Source organism: Jaculus jaculus, chromosome 1, assembly GCF_020740685.1.
Source record: "Jaculus jaculus isolate mJacJac1 chromosome 1, mJacJac1.mat.Y.cur, whole genome shotgun sequence".
NCBI classification, from domain to species: domain Eukaryota; kingdom Metazoa; phylum Chordata; class Mammalia; order Rodentia; family Dipodidae; genus Jaculus; species Jaculus jaculus.
The window spans coordinates 325,929,330-325,950,197 of record NC_059102.1 but is presented as its reverse complement, the minus strand read 5'-3'; the positions used below and the strand labels follow the sequence as shown (position 1 = coordinate 325,950,197).

The 20,868-nt window shown below is 48.1% G+C and overlaps 1 protein-coding gene across 2 annotated transcripts in view; it reads right to left on the bottom strand.

Annotated features, from left to right (window-relative positions):
• Cnih3 (cornichon family AMPA receptor auxiliary protein 3) overlaps positions 1 to 20,868 on the bottom strand; it is a 130,556-nt gene that overhangs the window by 94,755 nt on the left and 14,933 nt on the right. The window lies entirely within an intron of this gene.

Here is a 20,868-nt window from a genome sequence, read left to right as displayed (position 1 = left end):
CTGTCTCACTTTCTCAAATAAATAAAAAATATTAAATTTAAATAAAAGAAATGGTAGATGGTGAAGAAGGGTGTAGGGGAGGCCAGTCAGTTACCAGCTGCCTCCCAAAAGTCACAGGCCAGACTTCCAGGCAAATCCTAGCTTTGCAAGAATATCCAACAGTTCACCAATGCGGAATAGTTTCTTCACCTTACCATAAGCTAAGGAATGCAAAACGAGAGTAACGATGGCATAGTCTTGTGTGCCTACCAGACTGGAAGACAATTGGGGGGGGGGGTTCCAGGTAGGGTCTCACTCTGGTCTGACCTGGAATTCACTATGTAGTCTCAGGGTGGCCTCGAACTCTTGGCGATCCTCCTACTGGTGCCTACCGTGTGCTGGGATTAAAGGCGTGCACCACCACGGCCAGGAAGACAAAGAGAAGCAGAGAAAGAGTAACTCCTCTCCACAGCTGGTATGTGAACTTGATAAAGCCTCCAGAAAGCAAACTGATAATGCCTACTGTTAATGAAAAAACACATACCCTTCACCCAGCAATCTCCCGAGGAGCCATCCCATTATTAAAAAAGGCATTCCTGGGATGGAGAGCTGGCTTAGCGGTTAAGGCACATGCCTAAGAAGCCTAAGGACCCAGGTTCGATTCTCCAGGTCCCATGTAAGCCAGATGCACAGGGTGGCACATGCATCTGGAGTTCGTTTGCAGTGGCTAGAGGCCCTGGCATGCCTACTCTCACTCTCTATCTCTCTCCCTCTCTGTGTCTCTAATTAATAACTAAAAAATAATATTTTTTTTTAAAAAAGGCATTCCTAGCTGAACATGTATGTCCAAGCACTGTTTGAGATGACACAAGCAAAACACTGGGAAACAAGTCAGAATCATATTCAGACAATGAGTTTGCTCTCCAATATTAAGTTCTCACTAATCTAGGGCTAAAAGAGGGACTACACCCATTAAATTCTCTCCAAATTAGTAACACTTATCCCCTTGAACCTGTGCTGACTTCACTCCCCGTTGAAGAATCTGCTTCTTTTTCAGATGGCAGTAGGACCCAAGGAGATAAACGACCCACAGCATTGCACCCCGGCCCCAGCTGAAACCACAGAGGAATTGGGGAAATGGGCAAGAGTGCTGCTTTCTTGGTGAACCTGATATCAGCACAAGGGTGATAGAAAAAGACACTGAGGACACTCAACACCTACCAAACCAGAGATCCAGAGGCTCCCAAGAGCCCATCACTGAAGTAGACTTAAAACGCACCCAACATGGCTCAGGAAATTTTGCAGAAGAAGGCGCGGAAAGATTGTTAGAGCCACAAGTTGGGACAATATGCACAGAGGCACTGCCTCTCCCCTGTAACTGATTGCTGCTCCCACATTGCATGACCCACAATCCCCACGGGGATAAGCTGCGTCACCAACAAGGACGGCCCCTTTGGAAAGGGGCAGGGGTGAGGGAAAGGATGGTACCAATATGTGTTGTTTCCATACTAAATATGTCTATAACTAATAAAAATAAATTTAATTTTTGGGCTGGAGAGATGGCTTAGTGGTTAAGCGCTTGCCTGTGAAGCCTAAGGACCCCAGTTCGAGGCTCAATTCCCTAGGACCCATGTTAGTCAGATGCACAAGGGGGCACATGCGTCTGGAGTTCGTTTGCAGTGGCTGGAGGCCCTGGTATGCCCATTCTCTCCCTCTCTTTCTCCCTCTCTCTCTTTCTCTCTCTGCCCCCCCCCCCGCTCTTTCTCTCTCTCTCTCTGTCACTCTCAAATAAATAAATAAAAATAAACAAAAAAATAAAAAATAAATTTAATTTTTAAAATCTTTTAAAAATAAAAAATAAAAACTACAGGACTGGGGAGATGGTTCTATGGGTAAGAATGCTTACTGAGGGCTGGAGAGATGGCTTAGCAGTTAAGGCATTTGCCTGCAAAGCCAAAGGACCCAGGTTCAATTTCCCAGGACCTACGTTAGCCAAATGCACAAGAGGGTGCAAGTGACTGGAGTTTGTTTGCAGTGGCTGAAGGCCCTGGTGTGCTCATTCTCCCCCCCCCCCACCACCACTTTCTCTGTCAAATAAACAACTTTAAAAAAAAAAAAGGAATGCTTGCTAAGCAAGCATGAGGCCCTGCGTTCTAACCCCAGCACATAAAAAGCTGGGCATGGCCGCACATCCTGTAACACCAGAGCTAGAGGCACGGTGGGGGGGCGGGGTCACTGGGGCTTGCTGGCCAGCCAGGCAAGCTGAAAAATGGCCCAAGCTCCAAGATCAATGAGACCATCTCAACAAAATAAGGCAGAAGGATGATAAAGGAAGACATCCAAGGTCCTCCTCTGGCCTCGACATGCATGCACATACACATGTACATACCGCACACATGCACACACACACATCCCACAAGTACTACACCAGGGTAGGATAGATGGCTTAGCAGTTAAAGCACATGCCTGAGAAGCCTAAGGACCCAGGTTCGATTCTCCATGTCCCACATAAGCCAGATGCACATGGTGGCACATGCATCTAGAGTTCACTTGCTGTGGCTGGAGGCCCTGTCTCACTCTCCCTCTCTCTTTCTCTCTCTCTCACTAATAAATAAATATTCAAAAAAATACTACACAAAAAATACATAAACATTCATTAGTTTTAAATAAGAGTGGGATTGTATAAACAGGGATCCAAATTGTGAAATATTATGCAGCCCTAAGTCAAACAGATCTATGCCCTGGGCCAGGAGTCTATGAGAAAAACGAAGTGTGTGTGGACACATACCAAGGAACACCACACGAGACGTTCACGTTAGAACCTGATACACGAACGTGAAGAACAGCCACCAGCTGCTCACACCACTGCCCCAAGCAAGGGAGGACAGTGGCAGGAAGGAGAGGTAGATGCCATGCTGGGAGGAATGAATAGCTTTTTAAAGTGGTCGTAAAAGAAAAAAAAAGTGGTGTGATTCCATATAATTCTGTTTGTGTAAAGGTATTCATATGTGCATCTGTAAAGAGATGCGTGGAGGTGTAGTCAACAGAACGCTCACAGAGGGTCCCTGGGTAGCTGCTTTGTGTCATTCCTGTCCTGCCTGTATTTTTACAAAGTCAATTCTTAACATAAGCAGAAAATTAGTCCCCAAAGATGCCTCACAGTTATTTATGTATTCCTCTGACTTCTAAATCTATTTTCACTCCAAACTTACCGCTTTCAGCCCCATTAGCCATATCATAGAGGCAGTGGCGCAGGGCTCGGCCTCCACATTCACTAGTTTTGACCTATGTGTGTACATGTCTCCCCCTCCAATGCTGCTCTTCTTCCTCCTTCCTTCTCCTCTCCTTTCCCTTCCTTTTCCCTTCCTCTACCTCCTCGTCTCCATCTGCACCTCCTTCTCTCCCTCTCCTTTGCTATTTCTCCTTCCGTCTCTCCACCTCTCCCTCCTTCCCCTTCTCTCTCTCCACCTCCCTCTCCTCTCTGACCTCTACCCTCCCTCCTTCCCGTGTTTCATCTCCCTCCCCTTTCCCCCTCAGCCTCCCTCCTTTTCTCTTCCTCATCTCTTCCTCTTCTTCCCTCCCTCTTCTTTTGTTCTCCCTCCCTCTCTCCCCCCTCCTCTCTTCCCATCCTTCACTCCAGCCCATCTTCTATGAGAACTGAGCCTCCCCATCTTCACAGACCTACAGCCTTACTCGAGACAACCCACCAAGCAAGCACCTACAGCGAACATGTGGCATCCCCAGCTGCTTCCTCTCCATCATCCAAGGGGCCCCGGATCTGACCCTGTACTCTGCGCAGACTCAGTCACTTCAGCATCCGTAGGAGCCACAAGAGAGTCCTAGGGTCCTTTGCCAACCCCAGGAATGGGCTCTCACAAATCTGCCCTAACTTCATCCTTACAGGGGCTTAAAAAGCCTCCCTTCATGGGCAGCAAGCCAGCTTGCTAGAACTGTTTAAAATGATAGCATCCCTTCCTTCCTTCTACTGCCCACCCCAACTCTTGTGCCAACACAATCCCAGAGTCCCAAACAGAGCTCCGCACAAACCAGCAGGGCCAAGGCTGCTGCCCTGTGGAGGAAACAGAGCTGGCTGTTTGGTCCTTGTGCTTATTTGCATATTCCTTAACAAAAATTTACATGTTGGCCTCAAGAGACCAAACTCCAAGTATTTAATATCAAATGAGGTAGTTTGCGCAACATCCTAGAATTGTGTAGCCAGTCAGTCTCACAGCTTGGTCTGATGTCTAAGAGAATTTAATTAATTTTGATCTGGATCAAATGGATTTTGTAACACCTAGTAGACCTCTAGGTTATCTGTGTGAGCATCTCCAGAGCCAATTAGGTTACAAGGATCCTGATCTAATAAGTACATTAATCGCTGGGCGTGGTGGAGCACACCTTTAATACCAGCACTCGGAGGCAGAGGTAGGAGGAATACCGTGAGTTCGAGGCCACCCTGAGATTCTGAATTCCAGGTCAGCCTGGGCTAGAGTGAGACCCTACCTCGAAAAACCAAAATAAATAAATAAATAAATACATTAATCCTTTGATAGAGTGACAATATGATGTCATTACTGAAAGATAATGAAAGGTAGAAGGTGGGGCCTAGATGGAGGAAGCATGTTAGTAGAGACACATGTCCCTTGGGTATTATATCTTACCTTGGCATCTCCTCTTCCTTCTCTCCCCCTCTCTTTCCCTCTAGTTGTCCAAATGAAGCCAAGTAGATTTCAAACAGCATTGCAGACAGCCCTGGGGCCAGGGCCAGAGTTAACCATGGGACTCATCATTCATGCAGCAAATTAGGCAGAGCAGCTATTATGGGACAATCTTTGTGTTAGAGAGCATTCCTTTCCTGGTGGTGCTACAGTTAATTCAAATGAATGTCTTAAAGCCACACACACTTATTACCCTATACCCGAAGAGGCCGGAAGTCCAAAATGGGTCTCACTGCACTAAAATGAGGTTTTCAGGACTGTTTGTTTTAGAGGTGTTGGAGGAAAACCTGTTTCCTTGTCCTTCCCAGCTCCTACAGGCTGCCTGCTGTCCTTAAGCTGTGGTCTTCAATAAGCAGTCACAGCCCCAGAGCCTCCACCAACTCTGCCCCAGTGGTCAGGTCTCCTTGGCCCCTCCTGCCTCTCTTTTTTTCCTAGTGAGAGACTTGCGACTCTAGCCAGGTATTCCAGAATAATCTCCCGCCTCAAACTCCTTAACTTCGTCACATCTTCCAAGTCCCTTTTCCCACGACCGAGACACTCATAGGTGGTAGGAATTAAGAGGTGAGTACCTTGAGGGGGCCACTTCTCAGCCTTCTGCAGGTGGTAAACCTCCCAACTGTGGAAAGAACCACTCATTATGGGCCGGCTACAAAGGCCAGGGATTCAGAAAGAAAGCTGCAATAGGTATGAGTGGCAGTGGTCAAGCACAACTCAGGGCTGGTCACAACTTCCATATGTTCCGTGTCTTTCCACTACAGGACATTGGCATGATATGAGTAGAAGTTTCTGGAGTTCATGTTTAAAGGACTAAAAGCCCCTTTTCCTCCCCAGCCAGGAAAGTTGCTCATCAGCCTAATGAGGGGCCCTTGTGCACAAGATGAAGACCTCATGGGGTCCTCTTCCATCTCAGGCTCTTTCAAGAGCATCGCAGATAATGTCACTATGCCCCAAATCTCTAGCTACAACATCACCTTAGTGTGCAGGCCTGGTTAACAGTGCCTGGTCATCTAAATGATGAACCAAAGGGGCTGGAGAGATAGCTTCGTAGCTAAGGCGCTTGCCTGCAAAGCCAAAGGACCCAGGTTCAATTCCCCAGGATCCACATAAGCCAGATGCACAAGGTGGCGCATGCATCTGGAGTTTGTCTGCAGTGGCTAGAGGCCCTGGCGTGCCCATTCTCCCCCTCTCTATCTCTTTCTCTCCCTCTCTGCCTCTTTCTCTCTCTTTCAAATAAATAAAATATTTTTTTTTTAAATCTCAAACGTGACCCTGGGGCCAAGGATACAGCTCAGTGATGGAGGCCTTGTATATTTAGCACTGACAGCAAAGGGGGGGGAAGGTGACTTTGCTTTGAACTTGTACTGGCACCCTGCTGTCGTATGTTTGAGCTGCTCTCTTAGACGATGAAATCCCTGAAGGCTAGCCTTTATCTTAGTCCTGATACGCCCCATAAACCCACACACAGTGGCTGACAAATGGGTGCTCCGTGAATCTGAATGCAATCAAGCAAGCTGGCTTTCCTAAAGGGCCGCCTAGCCGAGGGACAGAAGCACGCGGCACACTGCCAAGGGCGAGAGATGATCAGATTTATTCATTAAACGTGCTCTGCGCTTCCCTGTTGCATCTCCTCAGGCTTCCTGCCCCTTGGCCTGTTCAGTCTTATTAACTCCTCCAGGGAAAGAGGGATACAGAAAACTCGCTACAACATAAATTCTCCACCATGGGGAGGCGCGGCGGGGGACGGGGTGGAAATGACTGGAACTAGGACGGGCTTCTAGGCTACAACTAATGGCAACACCCACCGGCCACCAGGACGCCTCCATGGCCCACCTTCCAGGTTGAGCCAACTCCACAGGTGACACTCTGCTGGAGTTGGGATCTAGAGTGTGCTCTAAGAGCCATGTACTAGAGGCTCAGCCCCAGTTTGTGGCTTTTGGGGGAGGTGTAAAACCTTTAGGAAAGGGGTGTGGAGATCAGGCTGTGGCCCTTTCTAACTTACTCCATACTGCACAGAAGAGCAGCTTTCAGGCTGGGCCCTGTCCTGGGTGGCTCCATTTTACACAGCAGTAGTTTACTCCATTTGAGTAAAAATACCGAAGATTTACTCTGCATCTTGTTTATACAGGGAAACAATCACCACCTGTCCAGCTCAAGCCATAAAGGTACCCTAATAAATAATGGATTTATGCAAATAAAATATTACCACCTATCAATTTATCAAATGAATTCAGGGACACATGGAAATATCAAAAACCCTATCAGAAAAACCTGGCCTATGAACTTCTCAACACAGGACAATAAAAGATGCAATAGCAAGCTAGAGAGATGGCTTTGTGGTTAAGGTGCTTGCCTGCAAAGCCAAAGGACCCAGGTTCGATTTCCCAGGACCCATGTAAGCCAGATGCACAAGGTGGGGCATGCATCTGGAGTTCTTTTGTAGTGGCTGAAGGCCCTGGTTCTCTCCCCCCCTCCCAATTAATTAATAAATAAACTTCTAAAAAAAGATGCAACGCCCTCACCTGAGTCAAATAAATAGTGGAATACCTAACACATGAGCAGAGCAGCACCCACCCGCTTGTCATGAGACTATTCAGCGCGTGCATCATGGGACTGACAGGTGGCGGGCTCGGACTCTGTCCCCAGGGCTTCCTCTCAGCACAATGTCCCTGCTTGAGCCAGCCCACCTGAACTGTCATTCATCCAGACCTGCACTTGGTAACTCTGCCCTGAAGAGCTCCACACCGTGGTTTTGAAAACATCTTACCCAGTTCCTACAGACTCTCCTGTGCTTGAATCAGCCCTCTCTCTGTCCTTCTTGATAGCCTGATTGACTGACTGACTGATTGTGGCAAGCAGAGATTACATATATATACACACACACATATATACACGTATATATACATGTATATATATTTATATTTATATTATTATATATCATTATATATATCCGTATATCATTATATATCCATATATCATTATATATCCATATATCATTATATATCCATATATCATTATATATGTATATATACACACATATATATATATATACATATATATATATATATATATCATTGTGTAAAGTGTAATGTCTGATTAGTAATTAAGACAGGAATAAAAGAAGCTATTTTTCACTGGCCACAAATGCCAAGTGAAATCAGTAGCACTTAGTCAAAAGAAAAAAAGAAAACTAATGTACCTTGTAAATTCATTGGTATTCAATAAATCTGACATTGTGGGACGACACAACCCTGTCCCTTTATGTTTCTGACACAGCTCACTCACAACAGTGAGTCCAGCGAAAGAAAGCGAGGTTACCGGGGTGCACCCTTGGAGGGAATACTGAGACCACCACCCTTTCCTGTGTCCAAGGATGTAACTAACCCAGGTGACAGAAGAAAGAAAGCTGGGAGTGGGGGGAAGTAGGCAGATCGCCATGATGGGGAGAGGAGGAAGCTATCCTCTTTGGTGAAGACCTCTCTCTCCTATGTGTCTCTCTGCCATCAAAACTAAAATAAAAGAAGCCCCAAATCAAAGAGAAAATGAATGGAATTCACACTGTTCACTGGCCCACAGCCATCTTGCCAGGACCTACCACTGCCATTCCTCTCACCAGCCACACAGACTTTGGCCACTGTCCATCAAGGGTCTGTGGAAAGCACATAGGCCATTGACCTCCTGTGTCTGCACTTAGATGTAGGAACCTATTATTTAAAGGCGTTTTCAGGGCCTTTTGGCTCTGGGGGACCTTTGAACTTAGAAGTGTCCTATCCGGGTGCAAAACCTCAGCCCTCTAGTGGCAATGGATGAACATGGCAGTGTGGTAGAGAGAAAACTGGGTCCCAAATATGAAGACAGCTGGGGACAGACAGGTGCCTGCAAGATGAAGGACAGTTGTCACTCACAGCAGTCAGGATAAGCCTCAATAAGAATGGGTGAGGAAAAGAGAGACTGAGAGGGGGAAGGGTTATGATGGAGAGTGAAGTTGCAAAGGGGAAAGGGGAGATGGGGAATTACAATGGTTTATTGTCTATAATTATGGAAGTTGGCAAGAAAAAAAGAATTGATGAGGATTGGAGAAATTGCTTAGTGGTTAAGGCGCTTGTCTGCAAAGTCTATGGACCCAGGTTCAATTCCCCAGTACCCACGTAAGACAGATGCACAAGGTGGCGCATGTGTCTGGAGTTCATTTGCAGTGGCAAGAAGCCCTGGTGTGCCTATTCTCATTCTCTCTCTCTTTCTTTCTCATAAGTAAATAAATAAAAATTTTAAGTTATTTTTTAAAAAAGAATGGATGGGGGCAAAGCTAGGCGTGTGCTACTAGGATGTTCTTTTCCTGAGAATGGAAAGCCCCCTCACACACCATGCAGAGCTACCCTTGTTCTCTGACACTCTGCAGTCCGTCTCCGACACTACCACAGTAAGTGCTAAGTCACCCACCACCAGGGACACTCTTCCACATTCAGAAGCTAAACAGCTGCTAAGTGTGAGGGCCCAGCCAGAATCTTGGGCAATGGCTGAAAGAAGCAGAGTCCTTCAGGAAATTTTCATCGAAGGGACACCCCGCCCCAGCCTCACTCAGCCTGGACCACAATTCAAGTAACTTCCACTAACTTCACCAAAGCCTCCCTGCCTATCACAGGCTCTCTCCCAGATGCCAGCTTCACAGCCAGGGGGTGCCAGTTTTCACGAAAGCAGTCTCCATCACCAAACCACTGCTCGGCTCCACCACTAGACTGCTGCAGCCATCAGGGCCCATGCAAGGCCAGCGTGATTCTATTCAGCCCCTCTCTGTGTCCCTCCCAGCTTTCTTGGTTTCTTATTGTTGTTGTTTAATTTTAGAAAGAGAGAGACAGAGGGAGAGAGAGGGAATTGGCTCACTACAGCCTCCACCACTGCGACCAAACTCCAGATGCTTGTGCCACCTAGTGGGCATGTGCGACCTTGCACTGACCTCACCTTTGTGCGTCTGGCTTACATGGGATCTGGAGAGAGATCGAACATGGGTTCTTAGGCTTCACAGGCAAGCGCCTTAACCACTAAGCCATCTCTACAGCCCCCAACTCAATCCTTAAATAGCTCTGTGGATTCTGCACCCACAGAAGGTGGGAGCCTGAAACACTTCCACAGAGGTGCAGTAGCACTGTGGTGAGGAGCCATGGACCTGGGTCCCCTACCTGGAATGGGTCCTGGTTCAGCCACTACCTGTCTGTGCCTCCATTTCCCCTTCTAACAAAAGGGGTCTAATAATGTTATCTGAATAATACATCAGGATGATGACTCAGTGAGTTGCCCCCTGTAGAAGAGACCTGTTACAAGTACTGATTGTGAGCAGAGCCTGCTGGAATAACTGTTTAAACCAATAGTAGTCACTATGGCCAGGCATGGTGGCACGCGCCTTTAATCTCAGCACTCGAGAGGCAGAGGTAGGAGGATCACTGTGAGTTCAATGCCAGTCTGAGACTACATAGTGAATTCCAGGTCAGTCTGGGCTAGAGGGAGACCCTATCTTCAAAAGAAATAAAATAAAATGGTAGCCACTACTGTAAGCATGCCCATCCTTCACTTCCTTGAACACAGTGGCACTATAAATGAGACCATGTATGCTAAAATCTCTCTCCACATCCAGTTTATGCATACCTGCCCCCCCAAGTCAGAGTTCAAAGGCAGGAATGACAATCTCAATGCCATGACTGCTTCCTGGTGGCTCACACACACACTGAAGTGCCCAAACTTCCAGACAAGGCATGACCTATGGGGAACTTCAAAACGTGAGAGGAAGAAACCTGCAGCTTTTGCCAGTTTCACAGGCAACACAAATGTCTATTTATCCTCCCCATCCAGGACAGATACCAGGCAGCTGGATCATGATAATTTAAAAAAAAGAGAGCAACAAGGGGTGGAGAGATGGCTCAGCAGTTAAGCGCTTGCCTGTGAAGCCTAAGGCTCAATTCCCCAGGATCCACGTTGGCCAGATGCACAAGGGAGTGCACACGTCTGAAGTTCATGTGCAGTGGCTGGAGGCCCTGGCATGCCCATTCTCTCTCTCTCTCTGCCTCTTTCTCTGACACTCTCAAATAAATAAATAAAAATGAATAAAATATTTTTTTAAATATTTATTTATTTGAGAGCGACAGACACAGAGAGTAAGACAGATAGAGGGAGAGAGAGAGAATGGGCGCGCCAGGGCTTCCAGCCTCTGCAAACGAACTCCAGACGTGTGCGCCCCCTTGTGCATCTGGCTAACGTGGGACCTGGGGAACCAAGCCTCGAACCGGGGTCCTTAGGCTTCACAGGCAAGTGCTTAACCGCTAAGCCATCTCTCCATCCCAGAATAAAATATTTTTTAAAAGAGCAACAAAAAGGAAGTGTGTCATGGGGGTTGGCCAGGGGCCCCCTGAGAGTCAGCTGTCCTCACGGTCAGGACCACACCCATGCTGGATGCAGACCCTAACGTGCAGCTCATGCTGAGGGAGCCAAATCCATGCCTGCAGAATCTGGGCTCTTGGCAAAGTTCTCCACTGACACATTGTAACATTGGTAGTGACAGCACTGGTGACTCCCAGCTTCCTTCTGGGCCTGGCTCGGGCTGGTGGCAGGACCGGAAAGCAAAGACAGAAAAGAGGATTCAGACAAGCCCCAGTTCTCTATTAGAAGCGTTTCCTGGAGCTGCTCAGGGCACTGCACCGGGAAGTAGGTAGACAAAAGAACACTTATGAAAATGGGCAGGGAACCCAAAAGACCCAGCTAGGAAAATGAGGCAGGGCTCCCAGCCCCATCGCATGGAGTAAGGTCTGACTGCTATTTCCGGGAAATGATAGGCAGTCAAGGAGATGTGCTTCTCCCTAGGGAGCCTTCTCTTCCCACTCTGGACTCCTGCCTCCTGCAGGTCTGCCCTGAAGGTGGAGCTGGACCATGTACCATACAGCAGGTACACTGCCCAGGGGTGCCTGGCCCAGCCACCTCCCTTTCATAGCTCTGCCACCACTCACCACCTCAAAGACTCGAACCATAGTGTCTGCACATGTCAATGATACTGCAGACACGCCTCAGAGCCCTGGGAAATTGTACGTACCCAGTCAGGGGGACAAAGACAGCACATACAACATAAACACACTGTCATCTTAGCTGACGGTCTACTCTTCCATGGAAACACTGCCTCTCAGTCAAGTGCTCCCTCTCCCTCACCTTCTCATCTGTTGCTTAAGAAAGGATTCCCACTGGAGAGATGGCTTGGCAGTTAAGGCATTTGCCTGCAAAGCCTAAGGACCCAGGTTCGATTCTCCAGGTCCCAAGTAAGCCAGATACACATGGTGGCGCATATGTCTGGAGTTCATTTGCAGTGGCTGGAGGCCCTGGTGCGCCCATTCTCCCTCTCTCTATCTCTCTCCCTCTTTCTGTCTCAAACAAATAAATAAATAAATAAAATGTTTTAAAGAAAGGGCCCCCATCTGCTTTCAGCCTGCTCGGCTAGCCCCCGCCCCTCCCCCAACAGAACATCTAACCTCTCAGCCACCTGCGGAGTGGTGATGCACACAGAGGAACCTCAGCGGATGCTGGTGAAGCGCCCCATTGCCTCCCAACTTCTCCCTGAGCTCAGCACTGCCTCCTGCTGCCAGCGCCTGAGACAGCGGGAGGTCAGCCAGCAGGATGAAGGGACACTTTCATTTCCCTGGCTCCTCTGTCCTTGCCCACTTTGGGTCAGACACTAACGAGCAGAGAATAGCTAGAGAAGCAAGTGGGGATGGGAAGGATAAATTATTCAGTGGTCACATGCTCTGGAGAGATGCAAGGGGCTCTGGGAGTTGGGGAAGCTCTGAATCCCCCTGGAGCGCAGCACGTGGCTTCCAGGACAAGCGGCACTAACATCCTTTACCAAAAAAGGCTCTTTTTCTTTTGTTTTTAGAGACAGTGCGAGCGACAGACAGAGAAAGAGAATTGGTGTGTCAGGGTCTCTGCCACTTTTTGAAAGCATTTTATTATTTATCGGAGAAAGAGGCAGAGAGACAAAGAGAGGGAATGATTGGGAGCACGAGGGTCCCCAGCCCCTGCAAATGAACTCCAGATGCATGTGCCACCTTGCGCATCTGGTTTTACGTGGGTCCTGGGAAATCGAACCTGGGGCCTTTGGCTTTGCAAGCAAATGCCTTAACTGCTAAACCATTTCTCCAGCCCAGAAAGGCCATTTTCTAAGCTATTCAACTCGATCGGGTACCCAATGCCCTGCTTTCCAGAGGAGACAGCCACGGCCTACACAGGTGCTTGGAGGCTGGGGAGCAGCGAGCACACATCTACCACTGCAGGCCAGGGGCCCCCTCGTAAGGGGGGATCCCAAGACAGGCACTGGGTGTCACTCCAGCAGGGATCAAAGTGGGTGGGGGACTTGGGAGATCTGAATCTCAGAGTCGTGGAGGGGGCTTAGAGGGGCGGCAGGCTGCAGCTGCCAACGTCCCACAAGGATGGTGTGGAGGCATCAGCATTCGTGAAGCCCTCACCCCCGCGCCAGGCTCATGCTGGGAAGGGGTCCCTCTCTTTATGAGCCAGGAGACCCCAGCTTCCAGGGCAACAAAGGAGAGGTAAGCACACCACTTCCAGGATGTACGCAAGCCCTGGGACAAAAGAGAAGCCAGGATATAGGAACCAAATCATTGCAAACTTCCTGGAAGCAGAGGGGAAATGGAAACATGCATTGTTAGCAAACAGAACTGTACCCTCACACTCCAGCCAAGGCCCAGGTGAGACCACAGAGGAATTGGAAAGATGAGCAGGAGCGCTGCGTCCATGGTGAGCCTGACAGTCTGCGCCAGTCTACGCCAGAGTGAAGGAGGCAGACCCTGAGGAGACTCGACACCTACCAAAGCAGAGACCCAGAGGCTCCTAAGAGCTCATCACTGAAGTAGACTTAAAAGTCACCCACACAGCTCAGGGAATTTTGTAGAAGAGAGGGTGGAAAGACTGTAAGAGCCACAGGTTGGAAGGGCATATCTAGAGGCATGGCCCCCACTCCCCCAATGACTGACTGCTGCTCTCACAACACAAAACCCACAACCTTATGGGGAACACCAGCAGCCCCACTGAGGCGGGCCCTCACAGGAATGGGGGCAGGGAGGATGGGAATGATTGTATCAACGCGTGATGTGTCCAGACAAAGTATACTCCTATTCAAATTTTAAAAAGAGAGAGAGGAAAAAAAAAAAAAAACAGATCTGCAGAACTGGAGAGATGGTTCAGTGGTTAAGGCACTTGCCTGCAAACCAAACAACCTGGGTTCAATTCCCCAGTATCCACATAAAGCCAGATGCACCAACTGGCGTATGCATCTGGATTTGTTTACAGCAACTAGAGGCCCCAGAGCACCCATTCATATTCATTCTCTCTTTCTTTGCAAATATATAAAAAAGGCAAACAGAAATGCAGATGAAGGGAATCATGGCATGCAACAAGTACAGATGTGGGACCAAACAAAGTAAAGGGACCATAGAGTATCAAACTGTAACAAACATGAAGTCTTTCAAAGAGAGAATGAGAGAATAACACTCAGAAAGATAACAGAATGCCAGAACAATGTCCTAGCCACTGCTTCTGGAAGCTTCCTAACACTGTCTCACATCCCTGTCTCCTGGGAGCTAAAAAAAAAAATTAGGAGTCCTGGACCTACCTAAGGTCTTCTTGCTATAGGAGAGTTAATGAGAATAATCAGGCAAAATCCACTTCAGAGAGAGGGAGAGAGCCTTTATTCATGCATGGACCTCTGCTGGCTAATACCAAAAGCGGACAGAGGCCCTGAACGCGGATTGTGCTGGGCTTGTATACCTTTCACAATCCTTTGTCTGAATTCTCCTGTGCTTAGAGAGGGGAGCAATTTACATCCATGAGCATAGGGTTCTGTCAAATAAGATAAAGTATAGGCAGCTGTCTCCTGAGATAAGGTAGTTTTATATATTGTCCAAAGAGGTCAGGCTTGGAGTCACAGAGTTCTTGTTAGCTACCATCATAGGACTCTCCCAGGATGCAGTTTCAGAGGAGGGGGTGCAACATTTATCGCTTCACTGGAAGTCCTAGATACATTGACATTTCTTAGAGATGCATCGATCATATTCCAACTAAACTAATATAATAAGACAGAAACATTAAATATATGGTATTCCTTCAATATTCTGACAAAGAAAACCTAGGGAAGGAGGAGTCACTCCTTCCTTTATAGAGCAGGAAACTGAGGCCCAGGAAGGTGGGGCAGAGTTGATAAGATCAGGAAAAGCAAGCAGAGGGAAGACTGCCATTCAGCCTGGAGACAGGGTCCGTGACAGGTCCAGGTCCTCAGCCCCTGGGAATCTGCCCTTACTGTGCAGCCTCTGGCCTGGGACATCTCTCTACGTCCCTGAATCACCTGGACAGACTATTAAGCCCCCAAAAGCTGGTTGGACACTCAGGAATGTGCAATCTAAGATGCAGATTAGCCCTGCCCTCCCCAGTATACCCATGCCTTCCCTGGAGCATGCCACACTTGCAGGGCTCACAATGCAAAGCATTTTCTTGCCTGCATGGTTAGGACAGGAACCCTTCAGTTACCCTAAAACATAGTTTCTATCCTGTAAACAGGAAATGCTACTTGCTTAACTTGTTTCTTTCTTACTCATCTGTCTGACGTAGGGAAGCCACGAGCAAACGACTGACCTCTGTGGGAAAGAGTGGCGAGTCCCACTGGCGGGGGACGGGGCAGCTGGAGGGAATGGGACACCAGAGCAGACATCGGGCTGGCACAGAAGCCAGGAGGCCACCTGAGAGCTCAAGTCTACAGTGCTCTGTCCCTGGCTAAAATGGGACTGGTGGCGCACTGACAATATGTGCGAAAAAAAAAAAAATATCTCAACCATTACTTAGGGCCAAGCCAGCCATGGCCAGGCTCACTACGTTATGTCCTTTAAGACTATACTGTGTCAAATAACACTGCACAAAAGGGAGAAGGGTGTGACTTCCTAAAAACTCATGGCCTTCACAACTTGCGCAAAGACTATGTCAAAACCAAGCACGCACACCTTTAATCCCAGCACTTGGGAGGCAGAGACAGGATGATCGCTGTGAGTCTGAGGCCAGTCTGGGACTACAGAGTAAGTTCCAGCCAGCCTGGGCTAGCTACTGTGAGACCCTACCTCGAAATAACAAACAAAAGAAAAAGGCTGTGTCAAAGCAAAAGAGTAGTGATGCCCAACTCAGAACCCAAGCATTTTTCCTCTTGTTTGATAGCTACAGACACAGCAAGCCAGGGAGGGGACCTGACCTGTCAGGGAAGCTTTGGAGCCAGACTCCCAGATGCAGCACATTCTGTCTCCAAACTGATTAGGGTTTGCAGACATGTTCTGGGCCTCTTGGATGGAAGGCTGCTCACAAGGGAGGGCATAGGGCCTAGAGACAGATGATTGGTAGGTAAGTAGAGATGAATAGGAAATACAGGTTGGGGGCTAGAGAGATGGCTTAGTGATTAAGGCGTTTGCCTGTGAAGCCAAAGGACCCAGGTCAATTCCCCAGGACTCACATAAACCAGATGCACAAGGCGGCGCATGCATCTGGAGTTTGTTTATAGAAGCTGAAGGCCCTGGCGTGCCCATTTTCTCTACTTTCATCCCTCTCACAAATAAAATGAAAAGTTTTTAAAAAGAAAGAAAATACAGGTTGCTAGACCCATAGATGAGAATATACAGGTGAAACATTCAACATCCTCTAACATTTTCCTTAGGGCTATGTGATATCCTAAACATGGGGACCGTCTAGATATTATATATCTCTGGTTTTGTTTCTGTTTGTTTGTTTGCTTGCCTGCTTTTTATTTGTAAGCAGAGAGAGAGACAGACAGACAGACAGTTCCAACCACGACAAACAGACTTCAGACACATGCACCACTTTGTGCATCTGGTTTCACATGGGTACTGGGGAACCCAACTCCAGTTTTTGAGATAGGCTCTCCCTGTATAACCCAGGTTGGTCTTGAGTTTGCCATGTTCCTGCCTCTACCTCTTGAGTGCTGGGATTACAGGCATGCCCAGCTTGTCCTTTTCCTTTCCCTTTGCAAGAGAGTGTGTAGAGTGTGTTCTTATGTGTGGGCATGCATGTGTGTGCAGGTGCCCGTGTACATGTATGTGCATGCTTGTGGAGACCAGAGGACAACCTTAAGTGTTATTCCTAAGTACATCATTCACTTCTTTATAAGACAGAGCCTCTCACTGGACGGTAGCTCTCCAATTAAGTTACACTAGTTGGCCAGCAAGTTTAAGGGGTCTGCTTATCTCTGCCTCTCCTTCCCTAGAATTATAAGTGTTCACCAACTCACCCAGCATTTTACATGGGTCACAGGATCAAACTCAGCTCTTCATGCTTATGAGACAAGCATTTTACGAGCTATCTCTTCAACCCCCTCTTCTGAATTCAATCAACGTCTTTCTCGTTGGCTCATCTAGAGAAACCAGTTGTGGTTGGTGGAGGTCGTGTGACTGCTCATCTGAAAGGACCAACAAGACACACTCATATTCCTCACTCCCATTGCTATAAGGGGCTTATGGTACTTGTAAGAACTTCCTGCCCTGGAGGAAGAGCACAGATCTGGGAGCTAGGGTACTGAGAGATCCCCCTGGGCTCCACCCTAAATAGCTGTGTGGCCTGTCATGTCCTCACGTCATTTTGCGACTAAAGGACTCTGGTTTCTGAATGAGAAGCCTGAAGCAGATGCTAGGAACCCCCAATGTGAGGCTATGTGATAAAGACTCTGTTCCCTTTCTTCAATGTCAGACAAATAAAGGAAACAAAGCAGAAACCAACCCCATCCGATGGGGCCCACAGGACGGCACTGTCAGTGGAGACAGTTCCATGAGGGACAGCCCACATGCTGGCAGCGGGGTGGCCGCACTGCTCCAGGCTCAGCCCCAACTCCAAGCCTCTTACTGTCCTGGGGTTTGGTGGGCTGCCTTGTTGTTGTTTTCTTTTTCTCTTTGCACAAAATGTGCTGCGTGGTGTTTTGATAAAAGGGAAAAGCTGAAGGAGGAAATGGACTAAAAGCAGCAGCTCCCAGCAACAACCCAGCCTTTTGTGTGGCTTGCGTGGGACACTTGTGTGTGTGGACAACAGCCAGCTAGGCTAGGCTATGAGATGCGGGCAACATGCATCTCAGACCACAACACTCTGATGTTCTCTAGTAACTTGGCCAAACTCACTTCTAAAAGACACCCAGAGCCATGAACCCAGCTTTAAATCATCTTGCCACATCAAAACTTTCCCTGTATGACCATCCCAAAATGCCGAGCAGGAACTAATTTTATCTGAGGTGGCAGCCAACCCACTGCAAGCTCTGAGCCAGGAGAGCACCTCTCTCCACAGGAAATGATTGGGGCTGTCTCCCATCTATAGCACAAGATCACTCTCCCTGCATAGTGGCAGGAGGTGCGGATTCTGCTAATTGTAAGGAAGTAGGCCTGTGGAGATGCGGGGGATCATTTTAAGCTGCACAGACACATCTGAGGAAGTTCCTCCTGTCCTGGCTGTGTGTGCCCCAAGAAACTCCCAGCATATGTACATAGGGTCATCACTGGTCAGCAGGGGAGACAAAGAAAGACCAGGTGTCACTTTTACCACTGTCCTCTATAATTTCAGGGCTAGCTGGGCTGGGGACACCAAACTGAGAGGAAACCTCTTTTCCTACTACTGACTCACACAGCAGCTGTTCCTCCCATCTGGGTGACCATGGCTTAGCCAATGTTCTGCTAAAAAGCTCCAGGGCTGGAGGAAGATGCCTGTGATGCGAGTAGGTTGCTCCCTGCATGGCCTGAGAAGTCCTGGTGGAGAAGCTGGGCCCTTTGCTAAGAGCCAGTAGGCCGTCTCATCACCTCAGGGGAGGAGAACATGTTTGGGGACATCAGCCTGGCGGATCGGTCCTCCTGGCCAAAAGTAGCCAACAATGAAATTAATAAGATCTTTTTTCCTGAAGCTCACAGGAAGGGGACACACTCAAGGGTCTGTGACAACAAGATGGCCAACCTTGGTTTTAGAGAGAAATCAAGAGTACAGGTGAAGTGGCAGACTGAAAGTTAAAGCTGAAGTGACCAGACAGTGAATTTTCTGGTAAAGGAACCTGCATGTGTGCCCATTCCTACACCACTATGAACTCTGCTGAATTTTCTCTGCTCCCTCCCACCTAATGCAGTCTTAGAGGGACGGTGGTCATGGTCCTATCACTGGGGAAGCCTGCGGGCCAGTCATACTTAGCCGATGACACTCCTCTGTAACATTGTCCATCCAGAGGATGACTCCGGAGCACAGCTCTAAAGGTGGCTACTCTGTCTGAAGCCTGGTTTAAGGAGACATGGGGCTGTCTGAAGTCAGAGGGTGGTTTGCTGAGAGCACCACCCTCAACAGTGCAGCCCGTCAGCTGCCAGCCCCTTTTCCAGGCTGTGGCATAAAGTTCTAAAACTGCCAACCAATGAGAGAAAAAGGTGTCGAGACCGAACAAACTTTTCTCCAGTCAGCACATATGCTTGATTGGCCTCTGCTCAATTCCCTATCACTCTCCAAAAACTCCCAAGACAACTTACCCCTGGATCAGTCACAGTCCAGTAATGATGGCGAGGCTTTAAGCGACAGCACATCTGCTTCTGAATTCAGTCTCCAGATAATGGTTCCAGCTGAGAACAGCTCTCCCCACCCACCTCCACTCACCCACAGTCCAGTGTCAGTGGCTCTCATGAATCTGTTCGCAGCCTCTCTTCCTACACCCACACCGCCCTTGTGAGCCCACTAACATCGGCTTATTGCCACCGTAATCCAGAACCATATCAAACAAGGGTACCCAATGACTACAGCCAATGGTCTGCTGATGACCTATGACAAAAGGACAATAAAAAGTCTGCTCCAGAGTCACTGTAGCAGAATGTGGCCTCTCCTGTTTCCCTTACAAAAAAAAAAAAAAAGAGCTGAGAAACCAGACCACCTACATATCTGGTCCATGTAGAATTTAGAAGCTGGTGGCCCAAATCCATCTTCTTATGTCCTAAGTCTGTCTAATGCTACTGAGAAGCCCTGTAGTTTGCTGGGCAGACATAGCAGCCAGGCATGTAAATCCAAAGTCCATGTGCACAAATTCAACCTGGGCCCCTCCCTCTCTCTCTTGGTATCTAGAGCCTCCCACAAGGCAGACTGGTGGCCCTCAGAATCCATCCCTGTCAGGCTGGAGAGATGGCTTAGTGGTTAAGGCACTTGCCCACAAAGCCTAAAGACCTATGTTCGACTCTCCAGATCCCACATTAGCCAGATGCACAAAGGTGAGGCAAGCACAAGGTTGCACATGCCCACTAGGTGGCACAAGTATCTGTAATTCAACTGCAGTGGCTGAGACCCTACTGTGCCAATTCTCTCTCTTTCCTCTGAAATAAAATTTTTTAAAACTTAAATTTTAAAAATTAAATATATATATATATATCCCTGACTATGATCTGACCATCCCTGTACCCTAGCCCTAGACTTCATGAGTCCTATTTCCTAACCTTACCATTCTAGGAGATTGGCTCACCATTTAACAATTTCCATGCCCACGCCCTTTTGGTGCAGTTGCTAATTCCTTCTCTTGATAGGGTTTGCAGAACACATTTAAATATTTTTTTAATCCAAGATACAAATGTCTCTATTATATAGGGGCCATCTGGGAGCTAGCTATGTTGCTATCAACTCTTTTTTTAGAGTTCATGAATCAGTTGCCAATAAGGATGGGGGGGGGGGAGAAGTTGGTGCCAAGACTTGCTTTCCTCCCCTGCATTTTTCCTCAGCAGGAGAAATGGATCCCATAGTCAAAATGGACTATGTGAACACAAAAGCAATGAAAAAAAAAAAAAAACTGTTGAAGACTGATGCTCTGGAAATGTCAGCCCACAGTTCTAGACACTGGGGAGGTGGGAGGTGGTGGCAGCTTACTTCCCTGCCCAAGAACCCACCAGCTGGGCTAAGTGACACCGTGCAGCCTCCAACAGAGCTGAGGCACATGCGGAGGGATGAAATAAGAGACTGGGAGCACTAGTGAACGGAGGAAAGAGGAAGCAAGAACAAGTAAAACACAGAGGGAGGAGGCAGCAGGGAGGGAGGAGACAAGAGCCTCATTCTAGGACCACCCTACAACCTGACTTGGCCTGAAGCAGCCGGC